This window comes from Aegilops tauschii, chromosome 3 (assembly GCF_002575655.3).
Source record: "Aegilops tauschii subsp. strangulata cultivar AL8/78 chromosome 3, Aet v6.0, whole genome shotgun sequence".
Classification (NCBI taxonomy): domain Eukaryota; kingdom Viridiplantae; phylum Streptophyta; class Magnoliopsida; order Poales; family Poaceae; genus Aegilops; species Aegilops tauschii.
The window spans coordinates 275,459,550-275,464,277 of NC_053037.3; the positions used below are offsets into that span (position 1 = coordinate 275,459,550).

General features: G+C 42.6%; 1 long non-coding RNA gene across 1 annotated transcript; it reads left to right on the top strand.

Annotated features, from left to right (window-relative positions):
* Positions 1-2,107: 2,107 nt before the first annotated feature.
* LOC141042372 (uncharacterized) lies at positions 2,108-3,756 on the top strand. The gene is made up of 2 exons (XR_012204881.1): positions 2,108-2,389; positions 3,402-3,756. It is a non-coding gene; the product is annotated as an uncharacterized lncRNA (long non-coding RNA).
* The last annotated feature ends 972 nt before the right edge of the window (positions 3,757-4,728 follow it).

Sequence of the window (4,728 nt, forward strand, 5' to 3'; positions counted from 1 at the left end):
GTTTGTGAAGAGGCCTAGGTGGCCAAGATTCCTCCGGAAGCTTCCTTTTGTGGTGTGCCCCGGGGAAGGGTGTGAAGTGGCCTAGGTGGTCAAGTTTCTCCGGAAGCTTCCATGGTTGTGGTGTGCTTCGGAGAAGTTTGTAAAGGTGTGGTGGTCGCCTTCAAGACCAACCTCGAGTGAATCGAGACTCATCCGTTGGGGGTGACTCGAAAGGAAGAATACGGTGAGTCAATTGGTGACGCCCCCGAGCTTTGGCTTCGGCACCGCTCTAACAAAGATTAGCACTCTCATGAGTGTGAACTTCGGGATAAATCCGCGTCCCCGACTCACTTGTGGTTATCTTATGCCCACACCCTTTACTTTCCGCAATTCATACTTGCTCATATTGATATATCTTGTGCTAGTTGAATTGCTTAGTTGTTTCTACATTTCCATATCTTGTGATATAGTTTGTGCCTGCTAGTTTGCTTAAGTGCATATCTTATTTAGCTTAGGTTGTTGGTGCACTTAGTTGAATCTAGCATATTTAGGATTTGTGCTTAAAAAGTATCCGTTAGTTTAATTCCGCATTAGGATAAAGCCAAATCCGTAAAAGTTTTAAAACGCCTATTCACCCCCCTCTAGTCGTCATCTAGATCCTTTCATCATGCATGTCAATAAATGAAGTCATATATGATACTAACATATAATACTATGCATTATGAATGTACTATCATACAGTAATATCATACGCGTTTTTTAAGACATACTAGTATCATACGCATGATACTAGTAGATGATACTCGCCATTACGACCAGCCTTATTTATTCCCTCGTCGGCTGCTCATATGGGCCGTCTGTCCTTGGGCTGTTCCAGAGGCCAAATCCGATGCCTCTCAGACTAGCCACAATGGGTAGTAACATAGAAGAACGTATCCTGTGAAACGGAGGAATCTGTGCACCCAGTGCACCACAACGATTTTGGTCGTTAGATGAAAAACAATGGACAAGATTAGAACAGACTCGGGGCTGTGAACAGTTTTTGCAAGGAAAACACTATATTTCAGGAAAATCAAGCCGCAGTTCAGTTTCTTCCACGATTTCATAACATTTGGTTGATTCCGATGAAACGTGAGGTCCCTTTTCGATAATATGCCAGGCTACAAGGGTGGAGTGCGGGTTGATTCGGTTAAATGTGAGGTCTGTTTGGTGAAAACTACAACAATTCACATTAGGTCAAATCGTATCCCTTGGTTTTCCATCCAAAGGCCCAAAATCACATGGTGCATTGGGTGCACAGATTCCTCTATTTCACAGGATACGTTCTCAGTAACATAGAGTAGTAACATGCCCATATTACTACTCTATGTTACTACCTCTATAGTGGGGAGTAACATATGTGTGATAACATGCAACACTTCATTTATTAGGCTATAGACTCATCTTACCTTGATATGTGTGATGTTACTCATACTAGTAGTAACTAGCTATGTTACCACATGCCTCTCTTTCTTCATTTATTGCTTGCCACATCATCTATTTTATCTAGATATGTGTGATCTTACTATCTACTATAGGGGTGTTTGTTTTAGGAACTTTTTAGTTCCAGAGACTAGAAAAAGTCCCTAAAAAGTCCCTAGGAACCAAACGGGAGGGACTTTTTCTACGGACTAGAAAAAGTCCTACTGGTTAACGTTAGATCCGAGAGTAACGGTGGTGGTTCTGTCCCGTGTCCACTTTTCTACAACCCACTCCGCCGCCTCGCCGCTATCCCGACCCCTCCCGGTCTCGCCCAGAGGTGATTGATGGCAGCGGCGGCGGCGACGGCGACCGTTGGCGAAATGTGCACCGGCCAGCATGAACACCTCCGCCGCTCAGCGTGTTCGCTTGACGCGATATGGCAGGCGCCTCCACTCCCATGCCGCCACCGTCTCGTGATTACTCTTCTGCAGGTCAGCCAGTGCAAAGGTAGGATTGGGGCTTAATTCCTCGTATCTTTCCGCGCTAGATTCGATCTCTGCAGGTTTGTTGTACTTTTAAATCTTTCATGGATCTTAAGTTTCTGAATATGTATTTCAGCCGTGAACGGTTTCAGGATTCATCTTTGATCTATGTGTTGTGCTTGTGTACTGGACGTGTTATTCGTCTTTTCTGGTGCTTTTCTGTACCGTTTAATTTGCTGCGTTGGTGGACAAACGAGGTTACTGGAAGAAGGGGTGCCACCTCCAGCAACGTAGAGGAGAAGGGGTGTTGCTGTCCGCCACATCTAGCTTGTCCCCAAAATTGTTGAACTTCTGCTCCTGAGGAGACAAAAGGGATGCAACAACGGGGTGAGAAGATCAGAGTGATGTACTGAAGCCTCCCGTTCCACATGTTCAGTACTTGCACCTCAACGTCACTTTTTGAGTAGGTTAGGTCGATCCCTAATCTCTGTTCCAATTTATTCTTTGGTCATTATTCTCAGGCTCCTTTTAAATTAGTGATTTATGCTTTGCTTCTGTATTTTCTTTAGGTTGCAGGTTGTAAGTTGATTTTGATTGCTAGCTAGATTTATTAATTAATCATCAATTCATTTGTATATTTCTTAGAGAATTAACCTAGCCTACATAAATGGATCGGCACCATATTTGGACCGAGTAGTATACTTACTTTAAGTTCAACATGGTTTAAGTTTGCCAAAATGCAGGGTAAACATCAACATGACTAGGGACAGGCAAAATGCAATTTGAAATCGATAATTACTACTGTTGTGTTAGTTTGCTGCCTGATCATGATCATTCTCTCAATACGTTGCTCTACATTGAAATTACATCATCTTTCTCCTCTTGATTATTTTCTTCAGTAACTCAGTTGTTGTAGGCTTGGGTCAGAATAAGCATAAAAAAGGAACTTAAGTAGCTCGGTGCCGATGAGGGGTTCACATAAGAATAGCTACAAGTAAAGAATGTCAATAGCTTGTTGGTACTAGTCAGAACCTGCATTTCCACCTTATCAATCCATTCATAACATTTATTCATGTAGTATTCCTTATGCTGGTTTTATTTGGTTTCTGTGGTGCTTTACCAGAGCCCACATTTGGATTTACCTCATTATTCCAATTTTTTATCTGCTTGAGAAGATTAGGTCATTAGTGAAACTAGACATTTTTCTCATGAGAAGGTTTGGTACATAACATACGGTACTATACTGACATCCTATGTTTATAGTTTTTTTTATGAAACAACCTATATGGAGGCATTAGTAATATTTCTTGTACCAGTAGAAGATATTGATAAATGTGTTATATCGTTGATCTTACAGTTAATTTTTCTAGATTTGGTGTATAAGTTCTTTATCTGTTCCGTGGATACTTCATATGCGGAAGATAAAGATCGACTATTATCGGAGGTGTCTGATGCTTCTCTGTACCGTTTAATTTGCAGTGTTGGCGGACAAACGGGCTTACTGGAAGAAGGGAAAAATCTGAAGGAGATAAAAAGGTTATTTTCTTCCATTTTCCTTAGAAGCCTCCATATATTTTGATCCTTTTTTTGGACCTTCAGCAGCCATGTTCGTTGTGTCTGTATCATTTCCACCTATCTTCTCACTCTTGAACCATTTGGCTCCGGGGTCGATGTTTTCTTCATACATGCAACTGATCTTGCATCGCATCAGAAACTATGTCCCTAAATAAGCCCCCACCTGGTGTATATTTAGTGTATATGTCCTTGCTTATCTGTTTTGTGGATACTTCATATGCAGAAGATAAAGATAAACTATTATCGGAGGTTATTTTACTTAGTTGTACTCCCTCCGTTCCTAAATATAAGTTTTTTTAGACTTCTTGAGCCAATCTCTATTTATTGTCGATGCATCTTCCAAAATAAACGAAAAAATGTTTTCTCCATATATGAATGACACATTGACACTATGGAATTTTCCAGTCAACTGATCCTCCTAAGCCTCATCCTGCATTCAATACATTTATGTTCCATTGCTAATTTCATTTGTGATGCCTTAGGATGGAAATGTTCCTCGGCACCTTGATAAACATCAGTGGGGGGACAACCTTTTATTTAATTTTCTGCTGCCGCTTCTGTATTGTCGATGCCACAAAGATTACCTGGACACAAAACCATGGTGTGTTTAAAAATGATTACATTATCCTTTTCTAAACTGATGGTGTTAGAAACATCTTAGCATTCGGGCAGGATTAGGCAGCCCTTTCATGGATCTGTTTCTCATACTAACATGTTTTGACCTTTGCCGGTGCGTGGTGTCTGTTACAGATATATTTGGGATACATGTATTTGATAGTCTAGGATTTGTAATCTGTCTCCTACCTTATCTTAAGGAGAGGCGTCTTGCCCTCCAAGTCTTGCACTCAATATATACTCGCCCTCGAGGCTCAATAATACATCCATCATATTCCATAACAATCCCTCTCTCTCCCTTCTAACATGGTATCAGCCTAACTGATCCAAACCCTAGCCGCCGCCCGCCGCTTTCGCCCCGCGCGCCGCCCTTGGGGTAGTCGGTCTCCATGATCGCCGCCGGGGGCCGCGCCACCCGTATTGGGGTTTGCCGGCCGGTCGTGTTGATCGACTGCCCTGAAGAGTCTTTTTTCCCAAGCCCTTGCTTTGGGTTTTCTCTCTCCCGCCGGTCATCTTGATCGGCGTTTTTCTTTTTGGTTTTCTGATCTACGCTTGATCGGTTTGCGTTGCGCGCCGGCCCGCCCATCGGTCCACGCCACCCGCCTCCGCCGCGTCT